Below are 13,965 nucleotides of genomic sequence, written 5' to 3'. Positions count from 1 at the left end.
TATGTTTATGTAGCAGCATAATGAGGACACGGCAAAAGCCCTGTTTGGAAGCTGGCAGGCTCTTTGGAGGCTCTGAAAAGCAGAAAGAGGCTCAGCCCCTTGGGGGCCATCAGCACAGAGCCCCACTGGTGAGCTTTATTAAAAGAAGCTCATTAGGATTATTTCATCCCAGCCCTTTATAACTTTATTACCGAACCGGAATTAATTTTGGCAACTCCAGCAGACGCAGCTCATCCAGTGTCATTTTTATGACTCGAGGTGGAGGGGAGGAGTGGGGAGGGGCTCCTGGGGCCCGGCCAGCCCCTCAGCACTCGTCCATCAGGGCCTCATCTGTAACAGCTGCACCGAATCTCAGAGACCAGAGCTGCAAGATGCGAACGTCGTCTGGAGTCCCAGGTCTGCTTACCCTTACAGACCTCTGGGCGGAAATGGTGAGGGGTCTTGAGAAAGGGAAAGAGACTGCCCCCAGGGCATGCCCTCCCAGGGATAGGGGGGGGCCAATGCTCCTCAGTGGTGGACAGGAAACACCCAGACTGCCCAGCACCCCCTGCCCCCAGGAGGCGAACGGAGCCACCTGGAGCTATGCTGCGGGGCAGCCCACCCCTTCTCTGGGTGACGCTCCTTGATTGTCGCCTGGTGAACCTCCCCGCCCCACACCGAACCCCCAGCTCCCAGTGCACCCACATGGCCCAGGCAGGGGCTGTGGGCACCTCCTCCTCTCAGGAGAAGCAGGGCTGAGAGATGGAGGGAACAGGTGACAGACATCCATTAGGGCCTGATTTCAGCCGCACGCGAAGCTGATATACCCCCCGACTCCAGCTCTTTGAGTCAGTTCATTTGGATTCTGCCTTGAAACCACAAGAGTCCTAACATGCCCCCGCCACACACACAAACACACGCTCACACACGATCACATGCACTGGTCGAGGCTAGACACCGTCTCTTGGTCTTGTAGCCAGAGCGCCCTGAGACTTAGCATCACGCGGGGCTGCTCTGCTGCGTCTCCTAGTTTCGGAGGAACTCCAGTGCAGACAGGGCAGGGAGAGAGACAGCCCACTGCGGATTTAAGGTATGCGGCCAAGAGAAGGGGCTGGGCGCCCACAGGTACGTGTCCTTGAGAAGTAAGGGTACCTGCAGGAGTGCTGAGGCCACTGAGGTTCAGCCCAAACCAGTGGGGCCCTGCTGAATGCCCAGAAGCTCTTTGCAGCAGAGCCCGGGGCCTGCCGTCCACAGCCCTCACACGGAGGGCCACTAACACCCCTGCCCCGCTCTGCACTCTGGCACCAGCGGAATGGCCTGGGTTCCGCTGCACCCTCCCTGCTCCCCCGAACCGCCATCCAGCTGGCTTTGGAAGCCCACCCAGGTCCAGGGATGCACGAGGGCTCCTTCAGCCACTAGGCACCTGGGAACTGGGGCTGCAAGTCCTCCCCTGGCGAGCTCCTGCACACGGCCAAGGCAGGGCAGGTCCCTAAAAATGGCCTGTCTGCTGGCGGTCAGTGGGGAGAAGGGGAACTGGCCCCAAGTTACCTCTGCACAGCCGCTCACCAGCCCGCAGCAGCCAGATGGCGGGATACAATGGAGAGACTGGCAGATCGTTTAATGAAAATATTTACTGTGAACTTCAGAACAAAACACAGACACCCACAGGTCCCAGCAGAAGGGAGGATTCCCTGGGATTTCGTTTTGAATGTAGAGGAAGTGGGAGGCTTGGCAAGTGGGGTGCTTACGGGCGACGTCAAGGGGCCCTGGTCCTCGCGGCTTCCGCCCGGGCACAGCTTGTACAAAGGCGTCACAGGCAGAGAAAGCCCACGCTCCGGAGTCCTAGATTTGGACATCCAGCAGCCTCCGAGGCATCGCTACCCAGAAGGCCCTCAGGCACCCCACGCTCAGAATTCCAGGACTAAATGCCTTCTCCAACCCCCACCCCACGGCACTGCCCGCCTCGGTTCATGGCAGCCGCACCCACCCAGGCCCGCACCAGGAGCAGGGCCTGCTTCTCCCCACCCACAAAGTCGCTCCACCCTCATCCTAAGGGTCTCTGAACCTGCCCCCACAACCCCACACCCCAACCCTCTGTCACGGCCCCAGCTCACGCCTCCACCAGGAACCAGCTCCTCGGTCTTTGGAGCCTCCAAATCCAAGTTCCACAGGGTGCATTTCTCTCCAACTGCCCACTTGCTTCTCCCATTGATCCCTTCGTCTTCTCCAATATGAAGCCCCGAGTCATGCAGGGTGGGCAAGGACTCTGCAGGGTGGTGGTCCTGGTGCTTTGAGAGGGGCCTGGTGCCAGCACAGGCAGCAGGTGTGGGACGCTGCCCAGCCCTGCTCAAGGCTCACTGTTGCACGGACTCTCAGCAGCCTGTCCACACCCCCTCCCTTGGCCTGGGCCTGGACTGTCCTTCGCTCCTCTGTCCCCTGCTGTACCCCTCCTGGCCCCACCTGGAACCCAGCACACGGGTGCTGGGGCCAGGACAAGTGGCTCCCCTGGCTGACACTGGGACTCAAGGTGGCACTGCAGGATAGGCCACACGGCAGCATCAAGCCACCTTCCTAGGAGGGAGAGTTCCCAGGCACCGTCATAAGCAGCATGATGGGAAATGGCCCCTACTGTTGATGATGAGATGACACCAGGGACATCGAGACTTTACGGACATCCCTTGTTTATTCTCCCAGTGGCCCTGTGGAGCAGGGATGGAGTCCCTCTTGTGCAGATGGAGGGACAGGCCCACGTCACGCTCTGGCCCATGGGATCAGAGCAGCAGGTAAGGTGTCTGACTCCGGAAATCCAGCTCAGCCCACTGCACCCGAGCTCGGACAGCACCGCTCCAAGCCAGCCGCCCTGGGGTTGGTGGACAAGAGGCTGCTGAAAGGAGGGGGTCACACGCCAAGCTGGGGGCCTTGCCCCAGAGCCAAACCGCCGTGACCCTGCGGCACAAGGACACACACTCCGCCTCACCGCGTCCCCTTCCAGCCCTGAGCTGTGGGGCTCTAACAAGGACTGGGAGGAGCAGGACAGCGTTTCCATGGCAGCAGAAAGCATCCTCAGCTGCTCAGCACCCTGCCCGCCTCGCTCTTTGCCTTGTTGGTATCTTGCTCTGAGCTGCTGAGATGGTCTAATCAGGAGTGGGCACTGGACAGTAGGAGAGAGACACTGAGGGCCCAGATTCAGGGTCGCCGCGCTCAGCAGTGCCTGGCACAGCTCTGGAGACAGGTGTGCCCTTTGCATGGACTCTGCGGTCAGTGCCTGCTTGGGACGTGCACGTGCGTGAGGTCCTTTTGCTTTAAAACCTTTCTGTGGCCCGAGCAGGATAGTGGACAGAAAGATTCCGAAGATCCCACACTGGGCATGTCCAGGGCCTGCTAAAGAGTGGAGTCCGGGGGACTGCCCTCGCCCCCCGGGGCCAGGAGGGCAATGGGGCAGCCCTGGGGCTGAGGCCTCCTGACTGACATTCAGGGAGGCCCGCCCATGGGACTGAGAAGCCCACATGCCCCTCTCCCATGATGCTTCCTGCCTTCAGAGGCTACAGTCACTGAGGAGGAAGGCAGGGGACCCCTCCTCCGTGGGGACCTGGGGCTGCCACGGAGACACACTCTCCGTGCTCCCCACCCCGCACCAAGCCTCCTGTCAGACCACGGTGTTGACGGGGCTTAATTTGATCAGCCCCAACCAGAGAGGGGAGGAAATGAGAAATGAGAGCAAGTGCTGAAGCCTGTAAATTTAATCCGTGACGCAGCCTCACATGGGCCTTTCCTAACAGACCGCGGGGAGGGCGTAGGGGATGCCCTCCAAGCCAGGGCCCACGGCCGCCCGAGGGCTGCGCTTCCTGCAGAGACGATGGCGCGGGGCCAGCTCACCAGGCCCCTGGCTGCCCTGGACAAGGGCTCCAGAGGACAGGCCGGTGGCTGGGCGGGCAGACAACCTCAGAGTCATCATGTTCTAAGGTTTGGGGTTTCCTTTACTGGTTTAACAGCAGGTACGACCCAGCCAGTGTCTGTGCAAGTCAGACCCTGGACCACGGTGCTCCTGCCTGTCTGTGCAGGGCAGCGGGGCCACTGTCACGACGGCGTGTGCCGCCACCCCACCCAGCCACCCCAGCACACGGACACCAAGAGGGCTGCTGGGGCCTGCGGGTCCCAGGTCCCATCTCCTGCAGCGCCAAGTAGGGCAGGAAGGCCTCGCACGACCCCACCCTGGCCCACCTGCCTGCCTCCACTCGGGGCTTCTCCCATCCCTGAAGCTTGCTCACTGGGGCAGAAACACCCTCTCTGACCAGCTACCCGTCTGCCCAGCCAAGCCTGCTCCTCCTTCTAGGTACAGCCCCGACTCTTCTCCTGTTGGGGAAGTTCCTGTCTGCCTGCCCCTCCCCAGGCCCTCCCCCAGACTGAGTTGGTGGATCCTTCCCTGGTCCCCAAAACCTACGTTTTCATTCATTCGTTCATTGGTTCATTCACTCCTCCAGTATTTCAGTCCCGACCATCTGCCAGGCCTGTCTTATCTGCAGGATAACCTCCATGCAGCATCCCGGGGCCATGTGACCATCACAGACTTGCCGACTTGCTCTGACTTGTTCCCCAACACACACACATTCATGCGTGTGCGCACAAGCACACACGCATGCACACTCACTCTCACAAGCTCACCACTCACCCACACTCGCATTCTCACACACACACATGCACACACTATGGGGAATTCCTGGAAGACTGAGGCCCCCTTTGACCCCTCTCCAGGTCCCCAGACACTCACAAGGAACTTGGCACAAACAAATCAATAAACCAGGGCCCAAACCACCTGTTGGATACATGAAAAATGACTGTTACCCTAAGGCTACTTCTGAGTAGACCGACGCTGTGAGGGCCCGCGGGGCTGCCGGCGTGGAAGCAGTCGCTGCCGGCATTTCCCTGGCAGGAGCAGCCGTGAGCAGCACCTTGAGGGGAGGTCCGTCTGCTCCTTTCCTGGCCATCTTTTACAGGGGTGGAGCAGGGGGCAGCCGGGAGGCTAGGGGTGGGTGGAGGCTGCACGTTCAGAGGGCTTGGCCTGGCCTTGCAGCGGGTCTGCTGCGGCTACTGACCTACCCCCTTCTCCTGGGAGAGCCGTTGCCATGGCTCCCGGCACTTCCTGACAGCCTGCAGGAGCCATCGGAGAAGACACCGCTGCTGGCCCAAGCCTCGGGCCATGCGTCATGCCAACGCGACACTCACTGGGCCCCCCAACCCAGTCCTGAGGGTCCCCACTGTGCCAGCCAGCCAAGGATTTGGTGCCGGCAGGGACCGCAGGTGGCCAAGCTGAGCGTGGCACGATGCCTCCCCTCTTTGACCCAGACACACCTTGCTTACGTATCAAACACAGAGAAACAGCCTGCATCTCCAGAAAGAAATATGCTCTCCCATTTTTCCCTGGAAACACAGGCCCTCTTGGCTTATCTTTTGTTTTTTTCAGTTTTAACTGAGAAATATTTCCCCCAAGAGAAGCCACGTGGGAGTGCAGCCTCAGGCCACGGGGCAGGGAGGGGTGGAATGCTGGAAGGCGGTGGCTGGGAGGAGGAAGGTCCACGTTACTGGGCGTTGAGTGTAAAGAAATCAGGAATCTGGATTTGCATGTGAAGTCTCGGGTCCTTAGGTATCAGAAGGCAAATTAAAAATAATGTGAGCCCTGTGCTACCAGCCAAAGCTGGGCTCCCAGGTCAGTCTGCCACCTCGGCTCCACGCCTGGCATGCCCAGCTCCCAGGAGCCCCCCTATCTGCCTGGGGAGCCTGTGGGATGGTCAGGTTCTGAAGAAAAAAAAAAAAGAAAGAAAGAAAAAGTGAGCCGGCGGCCTGCAGCCCCGCAGTGACTGACACGGCCAAGCCACTCCCTCTCTGGGCCCGTTTCCCCATCTGAAAAATAGGCATAATGACCTCAGCAAGGGCTCACAGAGGACATGCTCAATGCACATGAACAGCTGGGGCTCAGGGAACATGAGGGGGCCTTAAGGCCCTCCATCAGAGAATCGGGGAAAGAGGGTGACAGCCCGAGTCAGACTGAAATGGCCTGGAACTGAGCAAAGTATGGGAACTGGTCACAAACACCAGCCCCCTGTTTCTTTCCCCACAGGTGAGTGATACCCAGCCCCGCCTGGGCCTCTGGCTGCGGCCCGAAAAAGCTCTTCTGAGAGGTCCCGCCCCAATGTGGGGCTCAGGGGAGCAGCCCTCAGGCCCAGCCCCCGGGAGCCCCCCTTCCCAGGCTGCTCTTGAAATCACCTCCAAGAAGAATCACTTCTGCTTCCAAAGATCCCCAGGCAGGAAATGGGCCGCAGGCACCATGAATATTTAATTACATTAATTGTCCAAGTTCAATGCACATCATCACTCTCTAAGCACCTTATGGGAAATTGTAATTAAGCGTGAAATGGCTCGTTTTTACAACTCCCCTTTCGCACCCTCCTCCAGGCTGCTGGGAGCCCCTGCCCGGCCTCTCTCGCTAATGCTCACCTTCTTTCTTCCTCATTTAATTTTCTGACCTTTTCCCTTGACATCCCTGCCCCACACAATTCTGCGCCTTGGCACATACACACCAAGCCCCATAATTACGTAACTACAAACCTCTCGTGGAAATTTGCTCTTGACTTTGTTAGAGAGCACTGTAATCAAGTCCCCGAGAGTCCCGATCGATGGGCTGGCCCGTCGGAGGAAATACATTGCAGGATTAAGTGGTTTATTAGCGAGAGGAGACCCAGGAGGGTGGCTGGGGCCGGCCAGCAGGCAAGGTGGGCAGGCGCCTGGGTGCGTGCGGTGACTAGGAGGCACAGCCCGGCCCTCCCTGCGCCAGCAGGTGTTGGTCCTGAAATGCTTCCCCGGGCTCAGCTGTGACAAGCATGGGCAGGTCCAGAGGCCGTCACTCACGCACACAATGACCTGTCCAGGGCCTAAGGGAGGCCAGATGGAGACCTAACCTCCAATATACATCAGAAACACACGTAGGATGTGACACCTGTGAGGCTGCGCACACAGGTGCATAGAGAGGGCGAGATCTGGAGAGGGAGGCCTGCGGTCCTATCTCTGGAACCCTTGCCTGGTGGGGGCTATGGACTTGACAGCGTGTCTGCGCCTTGGTATAAGACTTCTTTTATTTCATGCACACACTTAAAATGTACCTGTGTGGTCTCCTTCACTTTTTAATACAGTGGGGCTTTCAAAAAATGGAAGGGAATCAGGTTTCTCTTACACATCTGAGATCGGGGTGGTGTATTCCGAGCACAGACTCATGCTGGCACACACGTCCTCAGAAAGGTGCAAGGACCAGGCACCAAGGTTTGGGGGACTGCCCAGTGTCCAGTCTCCCTTCCTGGAGCAGCAGCCCAGTTGTGTTCCTGTTCCCAGGAATCACTGGTCCCTCACAGGCACACAGCCTTCTTCTAGCCAATCAGCCTCTCCCTCACTGGACACTGTCTTGAGCCAGGTAGGTCAGGAGACAAAAAAGCTGTGGGGTCACCAAGACGGGTTCACAGCTGTCCAGCCCCTCCTGCAGCCAGGACCTGGCTTCCAGGTCCTCCCCCAGCCCGGCCCCCTGCCACCCCACTGACTGTGGGTGTCCTACCGCCCAGTAACCCCACCCTGATGCAGGGCAGCGGGACCCTGTTCATGCTGTCTGCCCCCAGAGAACCTCCCTGCTGCACCGGCATCCAAAGTAGGTGCCCAGAGACACTACTGCCCCACGGGGCTTAACCCCTGCTCTGCAGGGAATTCTGAACGCGCTGCATCCCATCTCCCGGGTGGGGTGTCCCAGGAGAAATCTGCCAGCTCTAAGCTCGGAGCGGGTGCAAGGCGGATCCCCACAGCAGACTGAGCTCGGGAGACTGGGGCCCTCCACGCCGGGGTCTGTCTGTTCACCATGGAGCGCTGTGCATCCTCTGGGCGTCACGCTCAGTCTCTGCTCCCCTCCTTCCACGCCTGCTGCCTCCACCTGCAGGACCATGTGTGGGCTGAAGGGGCCTGCCCGTCTACAGCCTGCACCGCCCTCCCGGGCTCCAGACCTGCCACCCAGCTGCCCACAACTCCCTTTCATGTCAACGAGCCCCAGGCAAACCGGCGCCTCTCCTACCCGTATCCTGGAAAGCACCGCTGACCGCCCATCTCCCCTCCGCATCCAAAAAGTCATCAAACCCTGGCACCTTTCCACTTCGTTCCTCGAATTCTGCCGCCTCTCCTCTGCGAGTGATGAGGTCACACCTCATTACCTCCACTCGGCTGGCACCGGCCTCCGCACAGAGCTCGCCACGTCGGCCCTGCAGCGGTTCCCGGGCTGACCCAGACCCCCCCACCAGGAGTGGGAGCCTCACTGGCCAAGGCCTGACCAGCCCCTGCCCCTCTGTCACCACTTACACTTGTCTCCTGCCCGGGAGATCTGCTGACGGCCCTGCAATGCATTTACAGCCACGGGTCCTAGAAAATACTGCTTGCTCTGCCCACAGTGCCCACCCTGGCCTTTCCTGGAAGACTCCTATTCAGTCTTTAAAACCCAGGCCCGTGCCCCAGCTCATAAACCTACAGACAGAGAGAGTCACTCTCTTTTCTAGACTCTCACAGCACCCTGTGTTCTCCTCTGCTAAAACACTGACCACATGGAACTGTTAAATTCACAAGCTCCCGAAGGAAAAGCACGCGTTGAATTCATCTCTAGACCACCAGCCCTGGCCGAGAGGCAGGTCCCAGCGACTGGCTTATGCAAGGCAGGATGAAGGAATAAACCAGGAGCAAGAAAAGGAGGCTGCCCCCGCGTCGCAGGACACCGCAGAATGCTCAGGGGGTGTGGAACAGAGATGATGCCCTTCGTGCTTGGGGAACCAAGCGCCCATCCACCTACATGTGCCCGAGTTCTGCCAGCTGTGGCAGGCCCGGGCCGAGTGCTGATCTGAGGGACGCCGAAGCGAATCAGCTGGGAAGCCTTAAGAAACTCACCCGGCCCTTTTTCTCAGGTTGCAGGGGTTGGTGCTGCCAAACTTCTAGGTAATGGGGAAGACAGCCTTCTCCCCATCTTGACCCCAGGTACCCAAACCGGGCCAGTGAAGGTGCTAGTGTGCCAAGCCTGGCCTTGGGGGAGAGGGGAGTGGGGAGGGAGGTGGGAAGGAGGGTGGACCACCTCTTTCCAAACCAAACATAGACTCCAGTACTGATGCCGACCGACTTGGTCCCAGTCCTGGGCCCCCACATGAACCATGTGAGCCCCAGGCAGATCTCCCAGTAGGTCCCGGGGTCCCCTCTGCACCAGGATTGCTCCAATAGTCCTCCCTACCTGCCAGGGCACAGGTCACCCCTCATCTGGTTCAGCCCCTCCTCAGGCATCGTTCTGCCTCAGCCTTGCCTCCTGTCTCCCCGATGCCCATCAGCCCCTAGTCCTAGTCCGGGCTCCCCTCCTGTTTCAGCTGCACTGAGCGGACAGGCAAAGCCTCAGCCCCCAGCCCTGAAGCCCCGTGCCACGCCCTAGCTTGTCAATGTCGCTGAGCCTCGCAAGATGTTGACCCATCAACTGACCACACCCTGCCCAGCCCTCTGCCCAGGTTGACTCCAGTAGGGGGAGGGGCCATCCAGGGAGAGAAAGAAATGAAGAGTGGATGGACTGGGAGTGCCAAGGCCACGATGGTGGGGGGGTGGGGGGTGGGGAGGCAGGTTACGAAATACTCGAGTGGTCAAGGTAGATCTCATTGAAAGGGGACATGTGGGCAAAGACCTGAATGAGGTGAGGGAGAGAGTCGTGGGGGCATCTGAGGAAACGTTAGGTAGTTAGATAAGTGGGGGCACCGGGCAGATAAGGCAGAGGAGAGGGAGGATGGTTGGAAGTTGGCAGAATGCGTGTCTTCAGCATAAAAGGGCTTTACTTCCTCTAAATGAGCGCCAGCAAGAGATGGGTTAGACCCTGATGGCCGCACCTGAGCAGTAGTGACAAGGACCTATTCGGACGTGACCCAATGCTCACTGTAATATAATCAGCGTTGTGGCTTAGCCCCTCCCCCCATGGGTTTTTCTGTGTGCGTCACGGGTGAGGACATGCACGGAAGGGGACGAGCATGACTGAGCCCTCCAGGGGCAAGAGCTGTCCATCAGGAGGCCACCTCTGAGCAAGGGCGTAAGGCAAGGCGCAAGCAGAGACCCTGCTGTCCGCCCTTGCATCAGCCCGCCCCCCGTCCTGGGACGTGGACTTCTGCTCTACTAATAAAATCTTTAAAATCCTTCACTACACAGAGCTTACATCTCCCATCTGAATTCTTCTCTTTCAGGCAAAACAAGAACCAAGGTTTCTCCCTCCTTGGAGTCACAGAAAGAGCATCCAGGCAGAAGGAAGAGCCTGTGCAGAGCAGGGAGGCCAGGAGGAAGGCAGTGGGCAGTGGCTCCGAGAGGCCAAGGGCCAGGTCACACAGGGGCTGGGAGACGGTGAAGACCGTGTCTCTTACGCTGAATGAAGTGGGGGCCACTGTGGGGGTTTAGGCAGAGGACAGACATGATCTGTCTGAAGGCATCCGAGAATGACTGGAGGAAAGTGGCGTATTGTGGGATTTCATTTACGTAAAATGCCTGGAACAGGCAAATCCATGGAGACAAGAAGGTGATTAGTGTCTGCCTAGGGGTGGGGGGAGGGAGAGATGTTCGGGGATACCTGAGGAGTGTGGGGTCTTCTGGGGGTGATGGAAACATCCTAGACTGATGTGGTAATGGCTGCACAACTCTGAGAATATATTAGGAGTCACATAATTGTACATTTTAAATGGGGGAATTGTATGGTATGTGAATTATATCTCAATAAAGCCATTAGAGAGAAAAGAATGACAGCTGCTGCACTGAGGCTAGACCCCAGCGGGGGGCTGGGCTGTGGCAGGGGGCGAGGCAGGGAGGCTTGTGAGGAGGTCGCTGCAGCCACCCAGGCAGAGGGGGTGGCTTAGCCTGAGGTGGGGCCAGCGGAGGGGAGGAGAGGTGGTCAGGCCCTGGGTGGCTTTGGAAAGTGAAGCCAACAGACTTCCTGACAGGCTGTACAGGGGGTGTGAGAGGGAAAGAGGGGTCCGTGGTAACTCAGGGCCTTAGGCTGTGCAAATGGAGGGAGTATCCGCTCTCCACAGAGACAAGATGCAGCCGGTGGAGCAGCGGTGTGGGTAAGGTCTGTGTCCGTGAGGGTACTGAGTTCATTATTTCTGTTAGGCATCCAAAGGTCAAGAAGGCAGTTGGGAATTGAGTCTGGGGTGCAGGAGAAAGGTCTGGGCTCAAGAGACAAATCAGGGAGCCATCAACATTCCGATGATACCCAAAGCAGCAAGACGGATGAACACGCCAAGCGGGAGGTGTGGAGGCAGGCGAGAAGGGCTCCAAGGACGGAGCCCTGAGGTCCACCCACACACTCAGAGCGAGGAGGAAAGAGAGGTGGTCAGCAAAGACTAGTGTGGGGGTCAGAGTCCACGAGAGCAGGGTGTTCCATGAACCACACCAAGGCTAGGAGGGACCAGCCCCGTCACATGCTACCAAGGGAAATTGATGGCTAGCCAGTGGATTTCACAACATGGAAGTCATCGGTGACACTGAGGAGGACAGCTTTGGCAAAGCAATGGGAGAAAAGGCAAGTGGGGTTAAGACAAAACGGGAGGAGAGGAACTGGAGACAGTGACTCCTCGTGGGGGAGTTTTGCTGTAATGGGAGCCTAAAAAGGACGACAGCCAGCAGGGAGCGCATGAGGATGGGGACGTGTAGCCAGCAGGGAGCACATGAGGATGGGGACGTGATGTAGGAGGTGCTGAGACAGGAAAGACAGGAAAAGTGGCCTGGGAAGGGGAGAGCACTGGGAGTGCGGTCTGACTGCTGGCAGCTTGAAGACCCACTGGGCTCTGTGACAGTCCCTGTAAAGGAGACCGCCCGTGAGGCTGAGTGTCTTCCTGCAGCTCTGTCTGGGGACTCCCAGGGTCCAAAGTAGGTAGAGAAGGTCATTCTATCAGGACGCCAGCCAGTGTTACAAAGCAAGAGTGATCACAAGGCGTGAACAGTATTTAAGTAATTTCAGAGAAGGAAGCTGGATCGGGGTGAAGAGAAGACACGGCGGGCAAGAGACAGGAAAACTCAACAGCATGGATGGGCTGATGGTTTGTGAGAGTTTGTGATCAGAGGGCGTGATGCTGAAACAGGTTATAGGTTACGCAGGGACCAAGGTTCCTGGCAAAATAAACCTGGGGCATGATCACAGATGTCACCAAAGAAAAATCCAGTTTGTGAGTCCTTTTGGACACCCTGAAACCTGCGCCATCATCAAACTGGCGGGAGGTTTCCCAGAATGCGACCCTCTGCCTAATGAGCTCCTGTAATGCGTGTCAAGGTGCGGGCTTGCGGGGCTGCGAGGCGGGAGCTCCCGCAGCCGGCGCCTGGCCGCCTCCACCTCAGGCGCTGCCGTGCGAGGCACTGACACAAGGCCGGTCATGGCTGTACAAATTATAAACATTCTCAGATTCAGAGCTCATGTCCCGTCTCTTCCGGGGGCTTTGTCCAGAAAGGGAGGTGGAACTCTTGGCATAACTCGATGGGCCTCCCACAGGACGACTCTGATGAGCTCAGCCCAAGTCAGGGGGGAGGTCTCAGGTTCGGCGGAGGAGGAGGAACCCCAACACTCAGGAGAATCTGATGGGAGGACTTAGCCGGAGTCTGGGTTTCGCTGACAGATGGGCTTAGCTGCATGGATGAGGTAAACCCAGGCCCTTTGTGGAAGCTGCCGGAGAACAATGATGTCCTTTGGCCAAGAAGAAACTGCAGTGTGAGAGGAAGAGAGGGGCAAACCCTCCAGAGCGGGAGGCCAGGCTGCTGCCGGCTGGGCTGAGCAACAAGTCTCATCACCACGTCAACCAAGGCGATGTGCAGACACCCGGAAACTACTCCGGACGGCGTGGACACTTCCTGGTCCCCGGCAGCCCTCCTGTGTGACCCTGACAGGCGGCCAGGGCTTGCGCCCCAGGCAGCCTCAGCGAGGCACGCCGGCCAGCAATGACCTCACACTCGCGGAAAGTGAGGCCACAGCGGATCGGTCCAGAGGCACCCCCTCCTCCGCAGAGCCAGGCGGGCTGGGTCTGTTATTCTGCACTTTCATGAGTCAGAGTCTTCAGTCTCACTGCCGTCAAAACAGAGTCAAAATCAATTTGATGTCCAAAATGATGTGAAAAAGGCAGTGTCAAAAGCCATTCTGGAGTTTCAATTTATTGAAGTCGAATGGTGGCAGCCTCTTGGAGAAGTTTACTTTCGGGCAGGATTCAAGTTTGCTCCTTCCTTCACTTGTGCAATTTGAATTTGTTTCGGTGTTTCAGGAAGTGACCGATCACTTTTGCATGAAAAGTACAGTTAAAGGAGATACAACTCTCACGAAGTCTGTTTCTAAGTTCTGAGCATGTGAAAGAGATTTACAGCAAGTAAAAATTAATTGTACACAAAATAGTGTGTATACCTGTCTGTATGCAGTTTTTGAAAGGAGTAATGAAGCCATTTGTTAATTTTTCAAGCAAACACCCCTCTTTCTATTGAGGGGAAAGAACCCTTCCTCACCCCATGTGGCCCTGGTCTGTGTGTAAATTGTGCCCATCTTGCTCCCAGCTGGCTGCAGGGAAGTCACATAGCCCACACCTGGCACCCTGGTTCCCATCACAGTGACTGGCCCAGAGGGTGGCCATGTGACTGCCCCGAGGCCCTCCACAAGGTCTGGACACTGCGAGAAAGAAATATTCCCTTCTTGGGTCAGCAAGTTCACGCATAAGCTTAGGGCTGCTTATGTGGAAAGCCAACCTGAGGCGAGGTCTGTGCGGAAGAGAGCTGAGTCAGTAGAGGGAGGGAGGGACAGAGCCTTGGCAGCTTCCTTTGGTCAAGCTATGCCCACTGTCACAGTCACATGCTTCAGTACATTTCCTTTCTTTTGGCTTAATTAGATTTGTGTCTCCATCACTTACACTTTGGAGGACCCTGACAAATATAGAGTCC

General features: G+C 57.8%; 1 protein-coding gene across 3 annotated transcripts in view; it reads right to left on the bottom strand.

Annotated features, from left to right (window-relative positions):
* The window catches only part of ADAMTS2 (ADAM metallopeptidase with thrombospondin type 1 motif 2), a 205,018-nt gene that overhangs the window by 92,423 nt on the left and 98,630 nt on the right, over window positions 1–13,965 (bottom strand). The window lies entirely within an intron of this gene.

This window comes from Camelus bactrianus, chromosome 22 (assembly GCF_048773025.1).
Source record: "Camelus bactrianus isolate YW-2024 breed Bactrian camel chromosome 22, ASM4877302v1, whole genome shotgun sequence".
NCBI lineage: Eukaryota > Metazoa > Chordata > Mammalia > Artiodactyla > Camelidae > Camelus > Camelus bactrianus.
Note: the sequence above shows the minus strand (reverse complement) of the source record. Positions and strands in the feature narration are given on the sequence as shown.